Raw genomic sequence first — 14,454 nt, forward strand, 5'->3', positions numbered from 1 at the left:
TTGTATTTGATAGCAAATTTGCCGACCCACTAAATTTTCTGGCGTTTTATCTCGAGTGCCATATTTGCAAAGCGGGTTTATGCCGTAACAGGATTCTATCGTCATAATCAATTTATTTTGGCCGTTGTGATGGTAAAAATGGGCGAACTGCATTGACTCACATGGGTGCCTTCTTTAATCACGGGTTTTGAAATGATTAATTTACTCGGGTCAAAAGGGCCATAGGTGACGTTGGGGTCACAGTTGTCGGCATTGAGACGCTCGTGGTCGTCTGAAACGATGTATACTTGGATTGACATGGTTCTGATTTTCCCGGCTTTGGCATAGATTTGTCTCATTTTTACTCGGTAATTCCAGACCAAAAGCATCGTCTCTTTTGTGACCTTAGTAGTTGAGAGCGTTACGCAATAGACACGCCCCACCTTCAATCATCGTCCCTTTTCGCGGTAATCAGAAACTAAGTCACGGCAAAATCGAAACGTGGGTTTTATAAGAGCGAGATGGTTTTAGATATTCTCGGATTACCGAGGGTGGAATGGCTTTATAAAAATTTTTAAAAGTGGGTCGCAGGGGTTTGGAGGGTTTCGATTTTGCCGTGGTTTAGTTTTGGTATTTTGTGCTAAACTGGGGGACGATGATTGCAGGTGGGGTGGGTCTTGTGCGTACCGCTCTCAACTACTTGAACAGCCAATCAGCGTTATTTTCGAATCCTACGTATACGGCCAGGGCTCGTGAAGGAACGCGTTCGCAGCCCATGGAGTCGAGGATAAATTATGTAGCGTGTCCCGCTGAACAGGGTTCGACGCTGTGAAGAACGACACTCATGTGCAACTCACTGTTCTGGTCACAAAATCTCTGCTTTATTGCTATCGTGTACACTGCAATGTGCTCTTCCGACAAGCTCTACTCTCAACATGGCGCCTGGCGGCAGGGACTGCGCAGACGCTAGGCGGGAAAACAGCGGGCCGTTCGCAACGAGCGTGGGCCACGGACGTATATTTAAAAACCTGGACTTGCAACGCCTTTGTATGAAATAATAGAAGCCAACCAGCGGCCATTTTACCGAGCCGCATACAAATGCGAGGGTTGGCTCGCTACCAGTGACGCCAGGGAGAACAAAGGCGGGCATTGCTGGGCAAGCTTTGTATTCGGCTCGGTAAAATGGCTGCTAGTGGATTCAATGATCTCTATAAGCTGATCAAGGGCATTGCGAGTCCAGATTTTTTTTATATACGTCCGTGGCGTGGGCAGCCAGCCAACTCCATGCGGGTCCGAGCTGGCGCCCCCACCGGCCGGACCCGCCAGCGCTACAATTTCATCAGGCTGTAATGATGCAGGCAGTGCACCCTCCGCTCGTCGCCCAGCGCCCCCCGCCAAGCGCCTGAACAGGGTGCTGGGGCTGCGGGAAGGGCTGATGGCTTTGCATTGTGATTGGCTTTTTTTGCGCACGCCCCGTGACCTTTTTTTCCTGTTACAGCGAAGTGTTATTTAATTGTTTTTGGTTCGCCAATGGCAATGCTTTATCACAGGCGAAGTGTCGGCTATATGATAGAAACACCACAATTATCTCGTGTTGGAGCCGTATGCATTAAACTGATAAAAGCTTGACATAAGTGGTCAGGGCAGGCATGCCAAAGTTTTACCTTCTGGGCAAAACTACATCAACACTCGTCGGGAGTTTGGTGGCAGGGAAGACTCAACTTGAAAGAAACACCTGAAGAAAAATCGTAAGTTTTAACTTTTTCGAAAAGATTTAATTTGTTTACAAGCCCAAGCTAATTACCTGGTACAAAATTTCTAAGGAGAAACAAGCCTTAGATTGTTTGAAATGCACTAAGTCTTCAAACGTATGCATTCCTCTAACAAGCAGATTTTAAACAATTGAGCCAATTTTGAGAATATATCCAAAGTATAATGATCTACTGTATCTGTTGCTCTAGTCATCAAATTGATCACAAGACAGATATTTTGGAAAGTTTGAATTTTATTATACATTATTTAGATGTCCGCAAGGTCCAAAAGATAGAAAAAACTTGTTGACTGCAGTCGCTGAAAACCATCTGGCACAGATGTAGGCCCAAGTCATCAAATGGCTGGAGGAAGCCCTTGCAGAAGGAAAATCTACCGAGAATACATCAGTAAATCTGGAGTGTGACTTAAGGCCAAAGATCAGAATGTTAACTTTTGTATCTTGCACATGTAACTTTAAAGAACAGAGATCAAAGATAAAACGTTTAACTTAAAGAAAGAAACAACCATACTCTGGAACTCAGCCTGTACGGCAAGAAGGGAATGGGAAAAGGCCCTTATAATTTTTTTTCTTTTAATTTTTATTTTTCTTTTACAGTGAATTCATTTAGTTTTTCATCTTTGTAAGACAAGGACTTTTGTCTAGGAAGAAGTAATCTGAGACAAAGACTTTGAAGGAGAATAAAACTCTTAAATTTGGTAAATAAATTGTAAATATTGTAAAAAATTCCAAACTAGAGTACTTTGAATTAGTTGTCCCGGTATTGACACTGAAACGTAATTCATGGTAAAGCATTGCTATTGGCCGGACAAAAACTGAAATATTCCGCATCCAAATTGACAGGGCTAAATCATACAACATCATCGGCTCTTTTTGTTCCTTGTTCAGGAACTTGTTACGGAAGGAAGACCTTGCAGCAGGAAAATCTACCGAGAATACACCTGTTAATCTGCAGTGTGGCTCAAGACCAAAGATCTGAATGTTAACTTTTGTATGTAAAGGTTAAAGGTTGTCTGTTTTGGCCATCATTCAAGCACTACATACTTTAACATTTGTAGAACCGGATCAGTCTCCATGGACTTCTTGATCTGCAGCTGTGTGCTATCCTTTATTCAAAGATATAGCTGATGATTTTAACCTTTGCCATGAGCCGCTCTTCCTGCTTCTGCTGAAGCATGTGGTACTCTGACAAGAGTATCTAGTCGATGGTCTGTGGGTGAGCGCTGCTCAGTGTGTCAGCTATTTACATCTGGCTTCCCGGCAGGTACTGTACGCTCATGTCATACTTCTGTAACCTCAGAAGCATGCATTTGAGCCTTTTAAGAGCTTTATGTATCGATTTTTGAAGATTGGCACCAACGGCTTGTAGTCGATGTTTACAGTGATCAGCTCTCTTCCATGTAAATACTAATCAAATCTCTCACAAATCTCTCTCACGTTGCTAAGCACTCTTTCAGTATCTGTGTGTGGAAGGGAGATTTGAATGTTTTTTACTTGACACTTTTTCTTTTACAAGCTTCCTTAGTTTAGTCAGCAACTTGTCTGGTACCCCGTACCACCTTATAGTTTAGCATTGCTCATCAAGCTTCCTGCAGTTAATTGTTCAGACTGGTGCGTGTTACTGAAGAGTGAGCATTACCACTCACAGCTCTCTTCAGCCTTCCAACATTTGCACTTTTCTGCTCTTGTCACCAGTTGCAGCTGGGGTGAGTTTGCCGTAATTTGCTATTTGTATTGTAAGTCAGTAGTTTTAGTGTCAAACTAGTTAGTTTGTAATTTTGGCAAAGGTTCTTTTGAAGTTTCTGATGCGGGGAAGGTTGTGACGGAGCATGGATGTTTGGCATAGTCTTCTGTAAGTTTCTTCCATTTCGCACACTTTGTTTTGTCTTGGAAACACCATTAGAAGTTTTACTTCGTCATTCAGACTAAAATGTAATTCTAATGTGATTTTCTTTTAATCTTGTATAAAGAAAGTCATGTTCAGAGCCCACCATTAGATGATCCTCCATACTATTAATAGATTTATCTCTGCTCTTACAAGTGTTCCTTGACTAGAATTCCTAGCACTGTGATACTAAATTAAGATGTAGAGTGGTCTAACAGTTACAGTTAACTAACTGTATTTCTAATGTGTAAAAGCTGTGAGGGAATTCAGCTTTAGACCATGTGGTGCAGAACATTAGACAAGGATTAGACTCACACAGTCTGCACTGTAGTTTATAGTATGGAATTCCATATCTGCCGTCGTGCGTCGCCCGTCGTGCGTCGCCCATCAAATGGGTTGCATAGGACATGCAAAAGCCGTTTTTTAACAAATGACAATGCGATGATTCCATTCACTTCTAAAGATCTTTTCCGAATAAGGCAAGTACAAATCCCACATGCAAAGCATATACTAGTCACATAATTAATTCCAATAATACTAGACTACCCCTGCCCCTTGACAAGAAAATATCGCCTCTCTGAGAATTCAACCAAGTGTTTTTTTTTTGGAAAAACATTTTCAGCAAAAATGTTCCAGCCAACTTATCCACAGTGTTATTCTAATTTGCATACTGTAAAAATGTGCCGACTTGTTTTCATCAAATTCCAGGAAGAAATCTGCCAACCAATACAGATATTCTATCTTGTCCTCTCAATTTCACCTTGAAATCCAGAAATACTAGACGTGCTGTGGGTAACAAACTGTTTATTAAATGTATTGTTAAGGGGCAATTACCACTTGGTTTAAGTTTCAGAAAATATGACGTGTTGGTTTTTGTGGGTGTGTATGCCATGGTGGATAGATCAATGAGAACAGGTTGTCCAGCACATCAGCATTATTTATGGGGCTAACAAGTAACGTTACTGTTTAAAAGACTTCTGTGAGCCAACCTGCAAATAAAGTCATGTCTAATTTGGAGTATACAGCAGATTTCATCATAGGTATACCCGCCCTCAAAATAATGTTGAATCAGTTCGTCTCTTATGAAAACTATTGGGAATCAAACATTGTAAATAATCTATTATTTACATTCCGTTCTGTGGGATATCGTGCAGGGACAGACAGAAATATCACATAGGATATAGACCTAATGTCAGGCTGTTAACGAGTGAAGTTACGTCTAGAGTAACCAAGTTATCGAGAAAAACAATATACCCCAACAAAAGTCTATTTTGTTAATTTATTTATCTAACCAAAACAGTATTATTTCATATACATGTTACTTAACCGATGTCAGGATATTATTTCTTTTTTCAATTGGAGTTTGGCGCAACTGCAAAAACAAATACGTGTACATCTTCTAGTTCTATTGCTAAAATGAGAGTCAGGCATAGTGGATCGATTTCCTTTTTTTTACTTTGTCCTGACCTTCCAAATAAATCGCGACCCAGTCTTCCTGAACCAGGTGTCTTCAGACCTTGTTACTTTCCCAAAGTCTTATGTATTAAGTTAGCGGTTAGTTTCCAGGTGACATCTTTTGTTACTATTTTTGGTGCAGGAACCCGGGACGACCGATTTTCTGAGGAATTTAGCCATTTGTTTTTACGGTCAAAAAAAAAAAAATAAAAATCACGAAGCCCAGCACAGTATCATACGTTGGGGTGCATGATGGCATCAACTCCATGCTGCCCGCCTGACTTCAACCTACCATACTATGGCCCCAACGATAGCCTTCTTCTGCCACTACCCATGATGCCACAACCAAGCCCACCCTTCCAGCTGTCAGAACCAAGGGTCACACCCAGTGAGCAGATCCAAGCCAGTGGTGATCAATTTACAAAGATGCAGCCCCCCCCCCAGATAGTGTCGGAGGACCGCCACGAACTCTGTCTCCCACCGAACACCAGTAAGCCTGTGCCAAGTCTTCAGCAGCCGAGTCATTCGAAGGATTTGAAGAGTTCCTTGACACCGACTCAGTCCCAACCTCATCAAACGTGACTCTATGACCAGCCAAACCTTAGTTCCCTACAGTTGGCTGGTTTTGATCCACCCCTCCCAGTTGCCGAGTGCCATGTACCGTTCGCATGTACCACTCATCAGGTCAAAGACGTTGCAATGTTCTCAGGGTCAACCTCCGAAAAGCACGGTCTAAAAGTTGAAGATTGGGCGCGTGACATGTCCTACTTGCTTGAGGCAAAGGGACCACAACCAAGCCAGGTGCAGTTCCATGAAGTGGTGAGGCACACGAGGGGGGAAGCATGCGATGTCTTTTTAAACCTTGAGAGTCAGGGAGGAGAAACGACAGCAGAAGCAGCTATTACAGAACTCATCGAGGAATTTTGTGAGGGCTGTACTGCAGTGATGCCCATCGCTACATTCTTCGTGAGGAGACAGCGACAGCAAGGCAACCAGGATGCAGGCAATTCCAACTCAAGTCAAAGTAAGTTCACCAGTGACCAGGTTACCGAACTGACCACCCTAGTCCAACGGCAGTTGACCACATTGGATCATTTGATACAAGGGCAGCAATACCTTGGTCAACGAGTACAGGAACTGGAAGGACGCATCTCAGGTAGCTGAGTGAATCAGCAAACATGGAGACAATCAACAGGCCCATCCGCTTTGCATAAGCGTGACAACTGTTGCTACTTGTGTGGGGCACCAGGCCACTTTGCTCGCCACTGCACCCAGCGGAATGGTCCAGGCCAGCAGCAGTTAAACTAGAGATACCCACTGATGAGGGGCGATCAGGGGGTAAAATTTGGAGCTGAGAAGCCTGGACGACAAAGTGGACGAGGCATGCATGATTGCCACACAGGGCTCGGAAAGCAGTAGGGAACGCAAATCAGCAGATGAGCAACTTGTCGACCCTGTGAGCACTACTCAAGCTACTGTGGCTGGGCGGACATGTCAGGCTCTGTTGGACACTGGATCGCAGGTGACTACGATCACAGATCAGTACATGTCAGCACATCCCAAACTGCAAGATAAAGTCATGCGCAAAACAGATGTTCGTATCTATGGAGCGGGTGGCCAGAGTGTCCCGCATGGTGGGTACATCGTGCTGGACTTTGTTGTTTTGGGTCAGACAATCTGTGATGTGCCTGCCTTTGTGGTGCCTACCACAGACTTTCGACAATCCACCCCTGTTCTTTTGGGAACCAATGTCATCGTGGCCTTACGTGATAGACTGCATCAAAGATATGGCCGGTGGTTTATGGCCAGGACCAGACGACGTTCTGACCCCTGGATTAATGCCTTCCAGTGTGTCAACAGTGATGGGACTGACTTTGCAAACAGGGATGGTGAAATTGGCCCACTTAAGTATGCCAGCAAGAGAAGGTTGGTGATAAAGCCCGCTGCAGAGGTAGATGTGCCAACACAAGCCCCAAGATGAACACATGGAAAGACTTTCTACACACTTGTGGAGCCAGCCAATGCAACCTTTGAGGAGAATCTGGTCGTTGGTAGAACTTTTTTGGAGGTTAAAACGGAATGACCACTGTTTGAGTATGCAACCTCTCTCCACGTGAATTCATTTTGAGGCCAAATACCTGCTTGGGTACCCTGTCTGTAGGCAAGGAAATTGACAGAGTTGAAGCAGACAAAGAAACCCAATTGAACTGCAACACCCACTCAGCTGTATGTAACCAGTCGACGGTGGAACCCCAAGTCCCAGAGATTGATGTCAACTATGAGAACCTGACAGACAAGCAGGCAGAACAGGTTTTCCAGCTACTCTCCAAAAACAAGGATGTTATTTTCTGAGATGATCAAGACCTGGGCTACACTGAGACGGTAGAACATGAAATACCCCGATTGATAATATTCCCTTCAGGCCGCTATACCGCAGGGTCGCACCAGGGCAATTCCAAGAAGTCCGACAGCATATAGATAAGCTGAAGGCATATCGGGAGTGATACAGCCGAGTCAGAGCCCTTATGCATCCCCCATTGTAATCGTACGAAAGAAGGATGGTAAAATCAGGCTCTGTGTCGATTATCGCCAGCTGAACGCCAAGATGGTGTGGGATGCATTTCCACTGCCTCGCGTCGAAGATGCCTTAGACGCCCTTGGTAAAGCCAAATACTTCACGAGCCTGGATCTGACGTCCAGGTACCTCCAAGTCAAGGTGGCTGAAAAGGATCTACCCAAGATGGCCTTCACGTCCCCCATGGGCCTGTATGAGTTTACCAGAATGCCCTTTGGGCTGATAAACGCCCCAGCAACATTTCAAAGGCTGATGACCGCTGCCCTTGGGGACATGAATTTCGACTCGCTCCTTCTGTACCTTGATGACATAATCATATTCAGCAGTACTGTAGATGAACACTGGGAGAGGCTTGCAAAGGTTTTTGAGAGGCTGCGTGAGCATGGTTTGAAGCTTAAACTCATCCAAATGCCATTTTTTCCAGTCACAAGTTCGCTATCTTGGCCATGTTGTGTCTGCAGATGGTATTGCACCGACCCTGAAAAGATGTCTGCCGTTGTGGATTGGCCCAAGCCGAAGACCAAGAAGGATGTCCGTAGTTTCTTGGGGTTCACTGGCTACTATCGGCATCTCATTCACAATTATGCTCGAATTGCGGGACCACTTTGCCCTGATAGGAGGCAGGCGTGGAACGAAGGATCCACCATTCACCTGGAGTCAGGAGTGTCAGAAAGCTTTCGAACTACTGAAGCAGAAAATGACTCCAACCCCGGTCCTTGCGTATGCTGACTATTCTCTCCCATTCACTGTCCAGACAGATGCCTCGGCCGATGGGTGTGGGGCAGTTCTTATACAGGTGCAAGATGGACAAGAGCGGCCAATGGCATACGCCAGTCGCACCCCTACACCGTCAGAGGCCAAGTATCCTGCCTTTAAGCTGGAGTTCCGAGCTCTCCATTGGGCAATAACGGTGAAGTTCCACGATTGCCTCTATGGTCAAGATGTCACAGCAGTCACCGACAACAACCCACTCACTTACATTCTCAAGACGGCCAAGCTGGATGCTCATGGTCAGCTATGGGTTAGCGATTTGTCTCTGTTTAAGTTGGACATAATCTTTCGGCCTGGTCACACCAATGGCAATGCAGATGCACTCTCACAAATTGTCAGGGATGAAGTATCTTGCATCTTGGTACTAATGAAGTGGGGATGGACAGATCGGAGGATAAGTTGGCAAGTGAAGAACAGAATGGGGGAGAGAAGGTATCAGCAAAGGTGCACGCTCAAGAAGTAACATCGCCAGGAGAAGGTCCCAGTATTTCGGGTGATGAATCAGTTTCAACTGTCTACAACAACCTCATCCCAGGTACAAGCTTTGGTCAGGGTGTTGACCTCCTCTCAGCACAGCTGAGAGATGAAACCATCTCCAAGGTTATATACCTGAAGGGTATACGAGAAAGAAGACCATGCAAAAGGCAACTGGGACAAGAAACCAGGGCTGTCCGTCGGCTGTTGAGGAGTTGGGACCGATTGAAGGTAAGACGCTCCTTGTTCATCGTCCGGGTGGTGATGCAGCTGGCCGGCAGTACCTCCTTGTCATACCAGTAGACCTTCTATCACAGGTGCTACGACACCTTCATGACTCGATGGGGCATCTTGGTCTCAACAAGACACTACACCAAGCTAGGGAGAGGTATTTCTGGCCTGGCCTCTATTCTGACATCCATGCTTACATCAAGAAGTGCAGACGGTGCACACTCAGGAAGACGCCAGACACCCAAAGAACAGGCAACGCTGGAAAGTATCTGCACTACACGCCCGCTAGAGCTAGTCTGCATTGACTTCTTGAGCCTAGAAAGCTCAAAGGGTGGCTATGAACATGTTCTGGTCATAACCGATCAGTACTCCAGATACGCCCAGGCATACCCCACCAAAGATGAAAAAGCGATGACTGAGGCCAAGATGTTGTGGGAGAAATTCGTGGTCAATTATGGGATTGGAGAGACTGCACTCTGACAAGGCAAGTCCATTGAGTCGGATGTGATAAAGGAGTTGGGTAAGCTGCTTGGGGTGAAGAGGCCCCGAACCACACCATATCACCCCTCTAGGGAATGGAATGACGGAACGTTGGAACCGGACGCTGATGTCAATGTTGGGGACACTCAATCTGGAGCAGAAGGTCAACTGGGCTATGCATGTGGGCGTCCTGACCCATGCATACAACTGCACCCAACATGAGTCTACTGGGTATTTCCCATTTTATCTGATGTTCATACGGAGGCCCAAGTTACCCGTAGACATCCTCACCCCATCAACACAAGACAACGAGGCAGAGAAAAGGCCCGACCCCGATTACCCCCACTATGTCCGGCGCCTCAGACAGCACATGCATGATGTTTACCGGGAAGTCCAGACAACAGCTGAAAGGGCGAGGGTGAAGCAGAGGGCCACGTATGATCAGCGGGCAAGTGACTGCATCCTCCTGTCTAGGCTGGTGACAAGGTCCTTGTTGCTAACAAGTCTCAGCGCGGGAAAGCCAAACTGAAGGACAGGTGGGAAACAGACCCCTATATCGTTGTGAGGAAACAGCAGGGCATCCCAGTCTATGTGGTCCGACGGATAGGCTCTTCACTGCAACATGCTCATGCTCTGCCCATTCAACATAGTATCGGCACCAGGAACTTCAAACTCTGAAGAGTCGCAAGCTAAATCTCAGCTGAGGCCAGCAGAACCAGCCTTTGCAGATGCCAGTTCAGAGAATGGTCAGTCCCGTGACAGCTCAAGAACTGAACTGCCAGGTCAGAGTGAGTCGGAAGGAAGTGGTCACACTAATGACAGCAGAAGGCACCCACCTCTACCCAGACTCCTTAGAAGAAAACGTCCTGTAACACTACAGCTGGAAGAGCCTGGCTCCAGTACAGACACTGAGAACAATGACTTGTCATTTGAGGAGGTACTCTCCAGACGGCGCCCTCCACGAAGGCGAAGACCACCTCAGCGCTTCGGGGAGTGGAAATAAGTATTATACTGTAATAACTTAGGTTAGATGGTGCATTTCATGTATTTAAGTTTCCCTTGTTGAGGACAACAAGGATTTTAAGTGGTGGCGAGTGTGGAAGGGAGATTTGAATGTTTTTTACATGACACTTTTTCTTTTACAAGCTTCCTTAGTTTAGTCAGCAACTTGTCTGGTGCCCCGTATCACCTTATAGTTTAGCATTGCTCATCGAGCTTCCCGCAGTTAATTGTTCAGACTGGTGTGTGTTACTGAAGAGTGAGCATTACCACTCACAGCTCTCTTCAGCCTTCCCGCATTTCACTTTTCTGCTCTTGTCACCAGTTGCAGCTGGGGTGAGTTTTGCTGTAATTTGCTATTTGTATTGTAAGTCAGTAGTTTAGTGTCAAACTAGTTAGTTTGTAATTTTGGCAAAGGTTCTTTTGAAGTTTCTGATGCGGGGAAGGTTGTGAGCATGGAAGTTTGGCATAGTCTTCTGTAAGTTTCTTCCATTTCTTCCATTCCTAGTACTGTGATACTAAATTAAGATATAGAGTGATCTTCTAAAATTTTAGAATTTCAAGTTAACTAACTGCATTTCTAATGTGTAAAAGCTGTGAGGGAATTCAGCTTTAGACCATGTGGTGCAGAACAAAGGATTAGACTCACACAGTCTGCACTGTAGTTTACAGCCATTGGCCGTGTATGAGGTACATGTATGTTAGTGTACATGTAGTTAGTGAAGACAGAGGTTCCTTGGCCAGTCTACTTTACCAATAAACAGTTCTGGCTGGTGCTGGCTACTTATGAATATTCATGACAGTGTGTCAGGATAAGAGGATTTATTACCCTGTCTGGTCAGTGACCATGTGGCCTTAGACTGGGTGACTACCTTATAAAGTGTTTTACATTGTGTATGATTCAGGTACTAGTTGGTATTCATGTACATGTATTCAGTACTGAGGTGATGCTCTAGGTGCGTGATGGCCAGTTTATGTTTGAACACTCATTTTTTGAGGAGACCTTGTCTTTTGTTCTTTATAGATGATTTGGTATGTACTGGTACTTTATTTTATCCCTCATCTTCCACATTGAATTATTGTGTACATGTATTTAATTTTCGTCATTTCTTTTTGTTTTGATTGATAGGTTTGTGCCTGATTGGTCACTCGAGTAATCCACTTGTGGCACTGTGTTGGGTTGTTATCACATTTCCATTTTTTTTTCATTTTTTTAACTTTGTCCTGACCTTCCAAATAAATCGCGACCCAGTCTTCCTGAACCAGGTGTCTTCAAATCTTGTTACTTTCCCAAAGTCTTATGTATTAAGTTAGCGGGGCAAATTTCCAGGTTACATGTGCATAATTCTGCTCTACAGAGGTGAGGGGCTGGGACGCAACACGACTGGTTGCCCATTCTGAAGGTGGCTTGTTCCAAGCTCTTTCTTGGACGCGTCACACGGTATTGTGACCTCTTTCTTCTAGTCAACTAGTACCAGATAACTGAAGCACTGGCAATCATATCATTTATCGACTGAAGGGTCGCTTCTTTTTGTGACTGCAACGTGAAGGCTGTCGTCTGCTCCGTCAAACTTTCAGAATGGCTCGCTCACATCGGCGAGCCTCGACAATTTTCATGCTCGGTAGTTGACACATCCCAGCAGACGCTGGACTGCCTTCATCGAGTCCGGTCGCTGCAGGTTCTGTACTGCCTCTACTTTCCTTGGATCTGGACGGACTCCATTTGTTGTCAACACTGGGGCTATGGCCCATGTATGCCACCTTACCTAGCTGCAGTCTGATTTTCTTCCAGTTGAATTTTAGGTTTGCTTCTCTTGCCCGCTGAAGCAGTGATCTCAGATTCCTGTCATGTTCTACCACATCACAGCCATGCACCAGAATATCGTCAGTGACTACTGCTGTACCTAGTAGCCTCTGTAGTATCTCAATCTGTCGTTGCTGGTATTCTTCTGGTGCAGAAGCTATTCCAAACGGCATTCTTAGATAGCAGTATCTGCCAAATGGGGTCCAGAAAAGTTGTCAGGAAGGAGTTCTCCTCATCGAGGTTAACTTGCATGATGGAAATCTGAAATCGGCATCTGATATTTGAGTTACTTGATAGCTTTATTTAGTTTCGTGGATCTAAAAAACCTGCATCTTTCCCGGTTTATCGACAACAACCAAGCTGCCGAGACATGCTATAGGCTCGGTAACCTTTGCCATGATGCGTCGTTTCTCCATTTCAGATATCTCTTCACGTAGCTTATCTTTCATAGCAACAGGAACACCACGTGGTGCATTCTGGATTAGTTGCATGGTAGGATCAATGTCGATGTGGTATTCCCCTGCTGGGCATCCTAGCCCTTCATAAACATCGCTGAACTCAGATACAATGTTGCCCTCGGTCAGAGGCACTGTTTCATGTTGTGTTCTTTTGATTGTGTCGTCAACCTGTTTGCTGATGAGGCTCATCTTTGTACATGTCTGTTGTGACAGCAACGGAGACTAACTGGAATCAACTATTTTGAAGGTGAGATTCCTCTCCACACCTTTGTAGTAACATGTCAGGTCACATTCTATACGATCTTTGGGCATGGGGCTCAGCTCAGACCTGGTTCAGATCGTGACAGGTTCTAGCAACCTCGCACAGAGTAAGGAGCGCGTCTCACTCAACGTTCGCTCGCAATGCACATGCCTCAACGTTAAGGTTTTATGCATAGGATCGCACGCATCTGGTACGGTGTGTACAGGCAGTGTTGAGAGACAATAAACCTGTTGTTATTCTTGAACCGACGACGATCTCTCCAGCTTGCCCATCCTCGCTGAGTCGACAATTGTGTACTCAATCCCCAAATTTCGCGCCCGTAACAATATCAAATCAGTGCTCTGCAATATGTGATTGCCAAGCTTTCGGTAACTTTATGAGTACCTTCTTCAGGGCAAGCAGATTCAGTTATGAATGAACAGCTACCTGCACTACCAATCGTCTCACCCCCTCAAGTGTAAGAACTCCATCCCTTACTCTCAGTTTCTTCGACTTGTAACTACATGTCTTTCTTTCGCCGACTGGGGGTGCACTTCAGCTCGGGCGGATAGCAGAACAGAGAAAAAACGGGTACAGCAAGTTAGATGTCATTTTTGGCAAATGACTGTGGCCATCTGCCTGAAATGTATCAGAATCTTACTCCGGTTCAAATTGGGACAGTTGAACTTAATCATATGATTCAGTGTTGATCAACCGCGATTGTCGATGTGAAAGCAATTCCAAGTCACTCTCACTGTCCGACCTCTTTTAATTCACAGTGAGGTGCGAGCAAGTACGCGGTCGCTTTCGCCCCCAAATAATGAAATAGACCTTTAACACGGGTGATTCTGCAACGCCTTGGCCAATCACAATGCCCAAAATCTGTCGAACCTTTCCAAACGCACATTGGGTAGACAGATTTTGTGCATTGTGATTGGTCAACGCGTTGCAAACTCTTGGAGACGCTCTATTATGACGTCATCAAAACAGGCTTCTGTTGGATGCTCCCGACGACTTTTGTTTTCAGTTTGGTTGATATGAGGGGGACTTCAACTACATATGTAGTACTTTTGACGTCAATAGCAATCTTTATCTAGTTTTACGTAATAGATTGTTTTAAATATAATTAAGTTTCATAAAAGGTGAAATTAAGAATTGCCATTGTGATTGGTCTTTAGTTACCCCATTACCACCCACATTGGTCCGATGATTGAGTTCTTTTGATTGTATCAATCGCTTTCGAAGTACTCGACACTCACCTCCGGAGTACACACGACCTACCGCACGGTTCCCTTCCTTGTCTGGAGATTGTCTGAGATCGATGCTCACTT

The 14,454-nt window shown here is 45.2% G+C and overlaps 1 protein-coding gene across 1 annotated transcript in view; it reads left to right on the forward strand.

Annotated features, from left to right (window-relative positions):
* Positions 1-10,850: 10,850 nt before the first annotated feature.
* The window catches only part of nags (N-acetylglutamate synthase), a 78,485-nt gene continuing 74,881 nt past the window's right edge, over positions 10,851-14,454 (forward strand). Inside the window, exon 1 of the mRNA XM_087135055.1 lies at positions 10,851-10,956. The gene's annotated coding sequence lies outside the window, so the exon portion shown is untranslated. The remainder of the gene's footprint in view (positions 10,957-14,454) is intronic.

The sequence above is a fragment of the Acanthaster planci genome, linkage group LG03, assembly GCF_054643075.1.
Source record: "Acanthaster planci isolate LZ-2023a linkage group LG03, COTS_SCS, whole genome shotgun sequence".
NCBI lineage: Eukaryota > Metazoa > Echinodermata > Asteroidea > Valvatida > Acanthasteridae > Acanthaster > Acanthaster planci.